Source organism: Macrotis lagotis, chromosome 4, assembly GCF_037893015.1.
Source record: "Macrotis lagotis isolate mMagLag1 chromosome 4, bilby.v1.9.chrom.fasta, whole genome shotgun sequence".
NCBI lineage: Eukaryota > Metazoa > Chordata > Mammalia > Peramelemorphia > Peramelidae > Macrotis > Macrotis lagotis.
Window position 1 is genome coordinate 125444325 of NC_133661.1, and position 13650 is coordinate 125457974.

General features: G+C 38.2%; 1 long non-coding RNA gene across 3 annotated transcripts; it reads left to right on the top strand.

The window, feature by feature from the left end:
* The first annotated feature begins 214 nt into the window (after nt 1-214).
* LOC141520019 (uncharacterized) lies at nt 215-11387 on the top strand. 3 transcript variants are annotated; one of them, XR_012477507.1, is made up of 4 exons: nt 215-302; nt 7281-7435; nt 9370-9493; nt 11116-11387. It is a non-coding gene; the product is annotated as an uncharacterized LOC141520019 (long non-coding RNA). The 3 variants fall into 3 exon arrangements; XR_012477508.1 differs by having other exon boundaries at nt 11262-11387; XR_012477506.1 differs by having other exon boundaries at nt 9370-11387.
* Nucleotides 11388-13650: the final 2263 nt, after the last annotated feature.

Consider the following 13650-nt stretch of genomic DNA (forward strand, 5'->3'; position numbering starts at 1 on the left):
CTGGGAGGGAGGGCTAGACGGAGGACTGTGGGGCCTTCAGCTCCTGGGCTCCCCTAGCAGAGAAACCTCAAATGCTGATACCGGGTGGGCACCTGGGCTTGACTCTTCCTTCAGGAATTCCCCAAACTTTGGGATTCTTGGTGCTTTCTTTACCACCTTCTAGAACACAGAATCTAGATTTAAAGCCATATGCTGCTCCAATTTGGGACTATGAGAACCACTGGGCTGGGGGGAGAGGGGCAGGGGTAGTTGAAGGGAGGAGCTGTGGAAAAGACACCAGAAAACAGAGCTGAACAGAGAAGGTAGGGCTTTTGGGATCCTTAACTTTTCCTTCTCCAATCTATTTCTTCACATATATGTAAGATACATCTTGCCAATACATATATATGTATATGTACTATTTTATATACACACACACATAGTTCTACATGACAGGACAAGAGTTACAGTATCTAAAGATGGGGAACAAACTACCCCCCACTCCCACACAGAAATGTTTTTTTTTTTCCCTCCACAAAATAGGTAGCTGCCTTTTTCAATCTCAGTGAACGTCCTTGAACAGATGTCCCATTCTAGGAGAAAACCAATGATCTTCTGGCCCTTGGCTTGTATTTTGAAGGCTTTTGTGAGTGGAGGCTCATCTTCCAGGGTTACTGTCCCATTCAGTACTCGAATACTCATTAGTAGATTATTGATTCATGAATTTAGAGCTGGGGGGGTCATCCAGTCTAACCCCCCTTAATTTTACAGATGAAGAAACTGAATCTCAGAGAGGTTAAATAACTTGCTCAGGGTCACATAGATAGTAAATATCTGAGATAGAATTCAAACTCAGATTCCCCCAACCCTGAATTCAGATCTTAGTCTACTAGGAAATCTAGCTTGAAGTCAGGAAAAAAACACATTTCTGACACTAGCTCTATAACACTGGGGTGGGGTGTCTGTACATTGTGCGCTTTTTGTTTGATTTAGGAGTTTTTCATATTTTGGCAATTTCTAATAAACTGAATTTGTTTTCATTTTGATTTTAACATAACCTGACTATTAAGAGTACACCCCATGTTTCCCCAAATTCCTAAAGATTCTTTCCCCCAATTTTTCTATACCTAGCAATGTATTTGGGAATATTGGTCACAGTAAGATGAAGACAAGCCTCTGCTGCAGATGGAAATGAGTTAGGAAGACATTGAGAATCAAGATTATGGAGGTGGCTAGGTGGCATAGTGGATAAAGCACTGGCCTTGGAGTCAGGAGTACCTGGGTTCAAATCGGGTCTCAGACACTTAATAATTACCTAGCTGTGTGGCCTTAGGCAAGCCACTTAACCCCATTTGCCTTGCAAAAACCTAAAAAAAAAAAAATGATGGATAGATGTTAGACAATAGAACAAAGGACAACTCATAAGGTGAAGACACAACAAAAGATAGTATTCTTTATTACTTTTTATAGATGCAAATATTTTTAATGCAATAAAACTTTGTTCTTCACGGCAGAGATAACCAATTGCTCTTGGGCCCAGAAGCAGACTTTGGAAGCTCTAATTGTAATAAATCCTGGGCTAGAGAAGGCAGGCAGAAAAGAGGAAGGAATAAAAGAAACCTAAGATGTGGTCTCTATAACTGAGAGTGTTATTGGGGAGGGAAGATTAATATATATGTAAGAGTTATCAATATTGATATAGTTATCCTTTCTACATCATAGTGGGCACATTGCCCATGAGATCTGGAAAATGCATATAAAATCTCTTCAGACCCAAAAAGGCTGAATTTTTTTCTTTTTCTTTTGTGGGATGTTTACAATACCTTATTGCAAAATTTGGGTTAATATTTGGTCATAGGTGCTAGCTTTCATGTGTTATTTGCAACTTCTACAAAACTGCCTCCCCATTCTCATTTAATTTCTTATGCCAACCTGTGATATAGCAAAAGTATGATGAGAAAATTGTGATGTGGAAGGGATAACTGTATAGAGAATTAAATTACAAAATGAACAATAATATAGCTAAAATATCCTGGAATTGGAAAAAGAAGACCACCTTACTACATATTTAAACCTAACATGCTAACTCTATATTATTATTACTAGGGTGGAAAGATACAAGCAGTAGCCACACCACCCTAGGACAGTTCATCTATCAACCTGGAAACCACTTATTTGACTCTAAAAATTTATAATGAAAGCAGGGAGGGGTTGATTGGAATAGCTGTTAAAGACAGAGGTCAAAATGAATCTGGGGACATTGTAAAGGAAGTCAACTTTGAAAGCCCTAAGAACTTTGATCAATGATTAATAATCAACCCTGATTCCAATGGACCTATGATTAAAAAATATACTGATCATCTCTTGACAAAAAGGTAATGAATGGACTTAGGATGGAAACTGAGATGTATTTCTTGGACATCACCAATGTAAGAATAAGTTTTGCTTGACTATTTGTTACAAGGATTTTACTTTGCTTTTTTTTTTCTGATGGACTGATGGAAGCATGAGAAGATAGCTGAGTCATAGCAATAGTTTAAAGGAAGTAAGTGATTAGGGGAGGGAGAAAAATAGATTTTTAATCATTGAAAAAAGTTAAACAAGAAGATGACTCTGTGGTATATGTGTGTGGGTATATTGTATGTGTGCATATGATCTCAGAGAGTAGTGATGCTATAAGAGTAAGGCAATGTGGGGTTTGGTACAAGAGATCCAAGATAGCAGGGAAGTTAGAAATTTTGAATAGGACTGAACAAGAGAATAATTCTTGTATCTAGTTCAAAGTACAAAACTAATTATTGATGACTCTTGTTATAAATATTCATGACTCCTCTTGTTTACCAAATAGTAACAACTTAAACTTAGTGCTTTATCCTCCTAACATGGGAGATTGCATAAATATTATCACCATTTTTTTAGGAAATAAAACTGAGATTTAGACATAGAAACTTGCCCAGTCTCATAGTTAATAAGTGGAAGAGATAGAACTTGAAAATCAAGGCATTTTAGGCTCCAAGCCCAGGGTTCTATTCACTGTCCCATATACTGTCTCTTACCTTGCACATAAGCCAGTCTGCTTCTGCCTGCCCCACACCCAGATGACCCCAGATGCCAACAGAAGACAATGCCCATATCTAAGCAGAACACTGGTTGGTGCCAGTGGGAATTCCACTTTTTGCTACCATGACAACTGAAGCATAGTGGATCTGGGCCAAGAAAAGAAGATGTAGAAAGGTTATCTTACAAGCATTCAAGATTGATAGGTTGCTACTAAGTGAAAAAAGATAGATTGTTGATTTGAAAGATTTATAGAAAATAGGAGGTAATTTAATTCTCTGGAAGATTCAATGTCTTTTTTACCCTTTCTAAATGACCCATTCCATTCATCTCCATCATTCATTCATTCATTTGCATTTATTGAGCACATATTATTTAGGAAACTATGGAGTACCTGGGTAAAATCACTAGATAACTGGAAGTGAGAAAATGTATAGTCCCTGCCTTCATGGGACTTATTATTCTATTTTCAAGGTATTTTCGTGGGGGAATTGGGACAGGCAGAACTAATAAAACCATGGAAAGAAAGGAAAATGAAAAGTCTGCCTTAAAAATATTTTTAAAATAGAGTGCTTTGTACCTTCATTGCTATGCCCTTTCTTTCCTGGTTTCATCTTTATCAGGCCCTGGCAACTCTAGGGTGAAGGGAATGAAGGGCTCTGAGTTAAGGATTTATTAGGGGCTTGACCTGTGCCTCATTCTGGTTAAGCCTCTACCTCAAGTTTATAGGTCATTCTAAGCAAGTCTTTTGCTGTGCCCTTCCCATTAGCTCTTATTTCCCTGGTAACTTCTCAGCTGCTCTGGAATCTGGCCTCATCTCTCTGGGGGTGATGGTGATGATGGAAGGGGGGAAGCAGGGGGTAGGGAAAGCCAGATCAACTCCATAACAAGTGGATCCAAAAAATGATTTAGGTCACAGCATCAGGACCTAGGCAGGCTCCTGGTGAGTCTTTGGTTTATTTCTTATTCTTCAAAGAGATAGATTGACAGGGTAGGGAAGAGGTGGTGGAAGAGTTAAAAAAAAAAAAAAAGAACCAGAGGTAATAAAAATCAGCCTTAGGTTCCAAGTCCCTTTGAAAGTGTGGTTGCCCCTCTTTGGAGGGGAGAAACTACTGGTGTGGAATATTTCAGATACTATTGACCTCAAAGATGTGTTTATTGATTTTATTGTACTGCTTTTGTGTCTTTTTTTTAAAAAAAAATCTTTGTTATAGATGACTATCTATGTCGGAGGGTGAGAGAGATAATTTAGAAAATAAAAATAATATAGAGAAAAAAGAAATCAGAAGAGAGGATTAAAAAAAATGTGGTTGCCCCTTCCTTAACTTATTAGGTCAAATTTGAGGACAAAGAAATGTCTAAGTAGATGTAAACTTCACTCCACCTCTTCTTCATCTAGAGTTGTTTCTTTGACCCCATACAATAAGTCTCACTGACTTTCACCTTCCTTCAATTCTGTCCTGGGGCTCTCTAGATTCCAGAGCATCAATTGCTTTCTTTCTAATCTGGGCAAGAGAAAAACATTAGTCTTCTCTCACTTTCTGAACTAATGTATTTAGATCTTCTTAGCTAAAGTATGTAATTCTATCCATTCATCTTGATATTTGCATTTAGTTTGGGGGCAAGGTGACAGTGGGCTTATCATTAGCTTTAATAAGGGAAAATAAGATGGTCCTGAGTGAGATGGAGCCAGGAGCTGAGCTTCCCCCTTCCTTATATTTGCCATTCTATTCTTTGGTTTCTCTTCCACAACTTTATAGTGTGGGGTAATTGTCCATCTCTGATGGTCAATGATATGATAATGTGCTTAGCTTTACCCTTTATGTTGGCAACAGAAGAACAGAAGAACAGGAACAGGTCCTCCTTTTCCCTGTACCCAGTGCAGAGATGGGTAGCCAAAGTCCACCCTGATTGCTAGCTGATGGCTGAGATTTAATGACAAAATTGGAATTGCTAGTAATTCTAGTGCCAGGGACAAGACAACAAGAACCTCTACAAAGTAACTTTGTTTTGTTTTATTTTGTTTTGTTTTGCAAGGCAGTGGGCTTAAATGACTTGCCCAAGGTCACATAGTTATGTAATTATTGAGTGTCTGAGGTCAAATTTGAGCTCAGGTCTTCCTGACTCCAGGGCCAGTGCTCTATCCACTGTACCACCTAACTGTCCCTAAAGTAACCTTTTTAAGAGGTAGGAGAGGGACCTTGGGAACACATCTCAGACATTGGGATAGAAGACCCTCTGTGAAGTTTTTTTTAATACATTTCCTCTTTCTTGTTCTACATCAGTTTCTCCACCAACAAATATTTATTAGGCATCTATTGTCTACCAATCTCTGAAAACACAAATACAAAAAATGATATGATTCTACAAATAAGGAGCCTATATTCTAATGAGTAAGGCAGCAAGTGCATATAGAATTATATACAGCATAAAGTAAATAAATGTAATTAGATACAAAGCAGTTAAATATAACATAGCTTGGGGATGGGCATTGGTAACTGGGGAAAATAGAAAAGGCTTCATGGAAAAGGTAGCATTTGAGCCACATCTTAAAATGAGACTCTAAGATTAAGGTAAGAAAGGAAAGCATTTCACCAAGATGGATAAAAACATTTATTTAAGTACTTACTTTGGGTCAGGCACTGTACTAATCCCTGGAGATACAAATGCAAGCAATCCAACCAGTCTCTGCCCTCAGGGAGTTTACTTTCTAAAGGGGAAAGTCAACAGATAAGGAGAGTTGGAAAACAGAGGCTTGGCAGAAATTGTGGGAAGTGTAGTAGAAGCTTGTTTTTTGTTGTGTCCTTTCAGTGGTGTTGGACTCCTTTTGGGTTCTCTTGGTAAAGATACTGGTTTGTCATGCCCTTATCCAGCTCATTTTACAGATGAAAAAACTGAAGCAAACAGGATTAAGTGATTTGCTAGGGATCCACAGCCAGTAAATATTTGAGGACAGATTTGAACTCTTGAAGTTGAGTCTTCCTGGTTTCAAGTTAGATCCACTGTGGACATCTACCTTCCTGAGGTTTAGAGCCCAGCGAAATAAGGCAAGAAAGTTTACCTTTCAGATCTTAGGGAACATGGGGAGAATGTAAGTTTCTGGGAAGGGAAAGTAGTGATGGTCAGAGAGTAGAACCATGGCAAAACTTTGGGAAGAAATATTTGTGGGAAATTAAGTATACATTAAAAAATAACATTCAATACTTTAAAAAAGTTAGTGTGGATAAAGACTCTGGCTCATTGTGACTATGCTTTCTGGGGAGACTGATATGGGAGGGATCAAAGTGGACCAGGTTAGAGAAGAACTCAGATGGGGTACGTTTCCTATTTTGACTATTCTCGTTAATCAGATGCTAAACTTAACAATAAGAATTTATTAAGCACTTATTATATGCCAGTCATTTTTTTAATCTTTTGAAGAAGTACTATCAGCAACTTTTAGAGCACTCCAGAAATTCTCTGTCTCTAATTTATGATTTTTTAAAAACTTTTTTTTGTTTTTTGCAAGGCAGTGGGGTTAAGTTGACCTGCCCAAGGTCACAGCTAGGAATTATTAAGTGTCTGAGATTGAATTTGAACTCCATTCCTCTTGACTCCAGGACTGGTGCTCTATTCACTGTGCCCTCAGTTGCCCCTTGAGATTTGAACTCAGTTCTTCCTGACTCTAAGCCCAACACTTTATCCACTGCCTCAATAGTACTATTTTAACTGAATGAACAGTACTATATAGTTTAATTGAATTGTGGGTAAAATGATCTTTTTTTGAGAATTTTTAGTGTGGGAACTTAAGTTTTTTAATTAAATCAAAATATACATTCTTTGTCTCACAGTGAGTTGACAGTGAGCTGCTTTTACAAATGATTGTCTCAAATTAGCTTTTGGACAAATTGAATTGCTTTCTGCCCCCCCATACACATCCTGTGCTTTTCTACCTTCTATACCATTGCTCATCATTCCCATTCCCAGAAGTCTATACCCCTCCCCACTTCTGCCTAAGATCACACAGGCAATCATTAAATTAAGTCAAATTTGAACTCAGGTCTTCCTGACTCCAGGGCCAGTGCTCTGTATCACCTGGCTGTCCCCAAAGTAACTTTTTAAAAATAGATTTTTGTTGAGGTAGGAGAGGAACCTTGGGAACACTTCTCAGACATTGATAGAAGACCCTTTGTGAAGTTTTTTAATATAGTTCTCTTTCTTGTTCTCCTTTATAAATCCTACATAAATCCTATCTTATCTTCTAGGGCCTGGCTCAAATGTCATCTCATCCATGAAAGCTTCCTGATGAAACTTAAGATAACCCAGCTTCTCTCAAGTTCCATCCTCTCCAGACCTCACAAAGCACTTGGCTTGCATTTCTCCTGTGTTTCTCCCACATCATTTTTGTATTACATATTGGGTTTGTATTGTTTTCCCCAAACTCAACACTCTACACATGTACTTTATACATGTAATTTGTCTCATACATAGTGATGTCATTTTGGTCTTCTTTGATACTGAAGGACAAGAAACAACCAATCAACAACTTTTAGATTTCTGGCCCCTAGGGCAAATTCTTGGTTGTTCTACCCTCACGATAGGTATGTAGACTCACTTAGTCATCCCAGGTTTCATCCCATCTAGCACTAAATTAAAGCAGTATCAAACTCTGAGAGGATACCAGTATGGAGAAATTGCTTTCTTCCGAAATGTTTGGCAGATTGACTCTGAGGCCAAGCCTGCCATGATAATCCTAATAGCAGCTACCTTAGAACCCTTCTCTTTTTTTCTTCTAATTTTTTTTATTTTTAAAGATTTTATTTGAGTTTTACAATTTTTCTCCCAATCTTACTTCCCTCCCCCACCCCCACCCCCACCCCCACAGAAAGCAATCTGTCAGTCTTTATTTTGTTTCCATGTTGTACGTTGATCCAAATTGAGTGTGATGAGAGAGAAATCATGTCCTTAAGGAAGAAACAAAAAGTATAAGAGATAACAAGATCAGACAATAAGATATCCATTTTTTCCCCTTCTAAATTAAAGGGAATAGTCCTTAAACTTTGTTCACACTCCACAGCTCTTTTATGGTATTCTCCATTGCAGACAGCCCAAAATTGTCCCTGATTGTTGCCCTGATGGAATGAGAAAGTCCATCAAGGTTGAACATCACCTCCATGTTGTTGTTAGGGTGTACAGTGTTTTTCTGGTTCTGTTCATCTTACTCAGCTTCATTTCATACAAATCCCTCCAGGCTTCCCTGAATTCCCATCCCTCCTGGTTTCTAATAGAACAATAGTGTTCCATTACATACATATACCACAGCTTAGAACCCTTCTTAATGGTATTATGAGCAACAGATGCTGGAAAAAGTGGAGTGGGATAGAAGAGGCACTTCCCTCCATCAATGGCCAAGAATATGCAGTAAAGAAATGGACACAGCAATGTGCCGCTCCCATGTCTGCTTCAGGGCTCTGAAAGGAAAGTCATAGATTCTCTCCCAAGAGATCCCTTGTTCAGAGCTGGGTCATATGGCTTCATATTCTTGGGCTGAGATTTATAAACCTCACCTCCCAGCTCTTTTCACACACATGCCTTCCTTCTCCATAGCAGCCCTGATTTTCCATTTGTTATGCAAAGAAGGCCCCTTCCTATTCTCTTTTCCTCCCACCCACCCAACATAAACACAGAGCTTTAGTGAAACACTGGTCTTTAGCTTAATATGTTCTCACAGTTCTATGGCTTTGAGGGGGTAGGAGGTAAGGGTGGTAAGACCCTGGTAGCTAATTGTCTCTACTCTACCAGGGACTTGATACTTTCACGTGGATGGGTCAAAAGTCTTGCAGTCCTCAAACCAGAGACCTTTGGTGCCAGAGAAGGGGTGGGGGAGCTAAGAAGTCATATTAATAATCTTCTTAGGGTCTCTTTATTCTCCTTTCTTTCCATCAAAAGCCCTCTTTCTGAAGCCAGTAAGTTCTGGGAGAAGTAAGTTGCCTCCTCAGAGCTATGAATGATCTTATTCCAAGTTAAGTTTAAAAAGTTTCAAGAGGTCAACTAGAAGGAATCTTTGAAAGTATCTAGTCCAAAGGCTTAGTTTTATATGTGTGTGTCATGGATCTCTTATACACTGTCTGATGAAGCCTATAAACCTCTTCTTAGAAAATCTTAGACCACTTCCTAGAATCACATCTTTAAATGTATGTAACAAAATAAATCAAATGGATATAACAAAATAGATCACATTATAAAAAGAAAACAATCATGTTGAAATGCAAATATCAAAATGTAATTTTTAAGAAAACAAGTTCACAGGCCTCAGGATAAAAATTCCTATGGCTTTGCTTCTTCATCTTACAGGCTATGGGATCATAGCTGGGAGCAGCACCAATGTCATCTAGTTGAATCCCCTTGCTTTATTTATGAGGGAACTATGACCTGATGGGATGAAGTGATCCAAAGTCATGGAGCCAACAAGCAAGTGGTAAGGCTGGAATTTGAATCCTTGATTCCAAATTCAACATCTTTCCCCTTGTGCCACACTGTTTTTTGTAAGCCTTCATAGTTGTCATTAAATCTAAGAGATAAAGGCTTGTGCCATCATAATCTAACAATTAGGTGACCCTGGGTCTACTCACTAGTGCTAAGCACTGGAGATACAAATACAATCAAAATAGTCCCTGCCCTTAAGGAGCTTAATTTTAATGGGGGCAATACACAGATAAACAGAATGTTGGAAAGCAGAGACTTAGAAGAGATGTGGGAAAGTGTTGTGGAAATTTGGACCAAGGCAAAATAAGGCAAAAAGGTGGTTCAGTGGATAGAGCACTGGGTCTACATCAGAAAGACTCATCTTTCTGAGTCCAAATATGACTTCAGTCACTTAAGATGAGTTTCCTCATCTGTAAAATGAGCTGGAGAAGGAAATGACAAACCACTCCAATATCTTTGCTTAGGAAACTCCAAATGAGTTCACAGAGAGGATTACACAATCCAAATGACTGACAACAAGAGAAATGAAGAAATTGTCCCTCATTCTCAAAGAAGATAATGACATCAGGGAGGTGATGCCATGAAAAGCAGATGAATTGGATTTGAGTGAGAGATTGCTGTGCTAAATCACCAGCCTCACTTTCTCCTCCAGAGTCATCTGGGTCCAGTGGCCAGACATCGATCAGGATGACTGAAGATGACCCTGGATGGAGGCAATCAGGTTTAGGTGACTTGCCCAAGGTCACACAGCCTCCTGTTCTCCTGACCTCAAGGCCAGTGTTCTGTCCATTGCCCCACCTAATTGCCCACAACAAGGGAAAAGAAGGCCGGAAATGGTCACTTGTGATGTTTTTCAGAGTTGCCAGCATGAGGTACCCTTGGCCTGGAATTAGGAAGACAGAGTTCAAAAATCAGGCTTCAGACACTTAATAGCTGTGTGAACCTGAGCAAGTCACTTGACTTCAATATGCCTCAGTTTCCTCATCTATAAAATGAGGATAATAATAGCCTCCCTGAGTTGTTATGAGAATCAAATGAAATTGTAAAGTGCTTAGCACAGTGTCTGATACATGCTGTATAAAAGTTAGTTATTGTTAATATCATATTGCTATATAGAGAGAACGATGTGGAACACAAAAATCTTTTTTTTTTTTTTTGCAAGGCAATGGGGTTAAGTGGCTTGCCCAAGGCCACACAGCTAGGTAATTATTATTAAGTATCTGAGGCTGGATTTGAACTCAGGTACTCCTGATTCCAGGGCTGGTGCTCTATCTACTGTGCCACCTGACTGTCTCCCAAAACTCAAAATCTTTTAAAAAGATAACTGTCAAAAACTATCTTTGCATTTTGTCATATATATGACATGCATATAATGTATAACATAATCATGTTATATATGTTATAATTATATATTATATTGTTATTATTATTATGTCTTTTAGCTGTCTGGCAATTGGAGGTACTATAGAAATATTAGCTATTCTTTTTCTTCCTTCTCTGACACTTTCTTCCTTTGTCTCCTTTTCTCTCTTTCCTTATCTTTCCAGTTCTCTATTTTTTTTTTTGGTTGGGAGTAACAAAGCAGTTAATGCATGGGTTCACTTCCTTCCCTAGAGACTCTAGCTCTTCCTTCCGACATGATGCTACATCATCCATCTTTATGATATAGGGCGCCAGCTTTCTTCCTTCCTTGTACAAGGAAGATTGGACCTACATTGGCCAAGAGAGTGAATGACAGGTCCTCTTGGATTTTATTCCAGCTCTGAGAGTCATGATTTTATGAAGGCTGGGAGGAAAGTCTGGTAGGAAGGTGGTCAAGCCTCACAGCTTCCCTGCTTCTACTCACACTCAAGTGTCAAATAAAGCACTTTTCTTCAAATGTTGAACGTCATCAAAACTGTTGTTTCACTTCTCTCCCCCAGCTATCAGGAGCTAAGATCAAAACCTCCCTGACACAATTAGCCTGGTACATGGACATTGTTACCAGGTACTTCCTTGTCTCTAATACCAAAAACTTTATTCATCAGGTCATTATTAAGAAAAATGTCCCCTTTGGTTTTTGAAGTGTTCATTAAATTGCTAACATTGAAGAGGGCATTCATAGATAGCAAAGGTACAGTAATGGAATAGTGCATCCAGGAGGTTCTTTTCAAAATGAACATACTTATTTTTGACTTATTAGCATTGAATTTTTAAAAAATCAGATTAGTTTAACATCTTAGTTTTATGACATTAGCTAGTGGATATTTGTGTTCTGAGGGGATGAGAGTTGACTGAACAAGTTTCAAGCCTAAGGAAGCTGAAGGAACCAGCTTAAAAAGAAGACATATGGCCAGAAAGGGCAGGTTCAGGTCTTGGGACACCCATGCTAGTAATTTTTAAAATGAAGGTAGAATATTGAATATAAACTTTTACCTTCTAAAAACACTGTGCATATTCTTTCATCCAGCAGTCCAGCAGTGTCACTACTAAATCTGTATCCTAGGGAGATCATCAAAGAGGGAAAAAAGACTCACATATTCAAATACATACATATATATATATATATATATATATATATATATATGTGTATATATATATATATATATATATTTATAGCAGCTTTTTGTGTAGTGAATTGTAGATTAAGGGGGATGTTTCTCAGTTGAGGAATGGCTGAACAAGTTGTGTTATATAAATGTGATGGAGTACTATTGTTCCACAAGAAAGCATGAGTGGCTAGACTTCAGAAAAGCCTGGAAAGACTTGCATGAACTGATGCTGAGTGAAATGAGCAGAAAGAGGAGAATATTGTACACATTAACAGTAACATTGTGTGATGATCAACTATAATAGACTTAGCTCCTCTCAATCGTTCAGTGATCAATGACAATTCTAAAAGACTTGTGAAGGAAAATGCCATCCACATCTGGAAGGAAAAAACTATGTAGTCTTGAATGAAGACCAAAGCATACTAGTTTCACTTTCTAAAATTTAAGTTCTTTTCTTTCTCTTAGATTTTTTCCCCTTTAGTTCTGATTGTTCTTTTACAACATGACTAATATGGATATATGTTACCATGATTGTTCATGTATAACCTATATCAGATTACTTTTTGTCATGGGGAGAAGGGAGAGAAGTAGAAAAATGTGGAACTCAAAATCTTACAAAAAGGTGAATGTCGAAATCTAACTTTGCATGTAATTGGTAAAAATAAAATAAACTTTGCTTTCACAATTATGTGTATGGCTTCCTTTACCATGGAGTTAGCTCATTGAAATTATAGTCATCATTATTTTCAAGGCCTCTGTGAGTAGGTTGGCAAAAGGGGACTATTCTACCAGTTGGTCTTTAGTCAATGTTTGTTGAATCAATGAATTGACCTAAAAGGATTTATTCAGATCAGAAAGAATAGGAAAATGGGAGTGGGTGATGGATCTATCCAATGTTTAATGGTTATCAGAAATATAAGAACAAGGAAACACCTTTGTGAGGGAAGGATTCTAGTGTCATCAGGCTCCAGAATTATAATCACATATCACCTTGCCTTGATATCGTGGCTTGACTTCCAAAGCGACCTGATATCTAACCTGTCTCAAATTGCTTTTTTCTTGGATTCCAGATCCCATTTAGAATTCAGGAAGGAATGTAGGTTATAGTATGCTATTGAGCTGAAATAGTTTTATGTTGTGTATAACCCTGGACAGTACTAGATTTGGAGGAAAGGAGACCTGAGTTCTAGTCCTGTTTTTGTCATGGACTAACGGTTTGATCTTTGACAAATCATCTAGCATATCTAATTGCATTTTCTTTCCTTCAAAATGAGGGAAGTGAATTTAGATGATCTCTACAATTCCTTTCAGCTCTAATACACTATTATTTAAGTAATCAGACTACTTTTGCCTGAGTCATCCCCAGGAGAATACCATCAAACTTGGAGGGGAAGAATTCTGGCAAAAATGGAAATAGAAGGCATAGAAATATGCAACCTATGACCTAGAATTGAACCACTGGCCTTCAGAAATCCAGTTCAGTTTAGGGGACTTTTTAGTCTATTTGTCTCATTCCCTAAGAGGATTTCCCTTGTAAAATCAGATTTGGCTCATGTCTAGGTCCCCACAGAAAAATCAAAATAACCCTCATAACCCCTGCAAGCATTCAGGCTAGCAA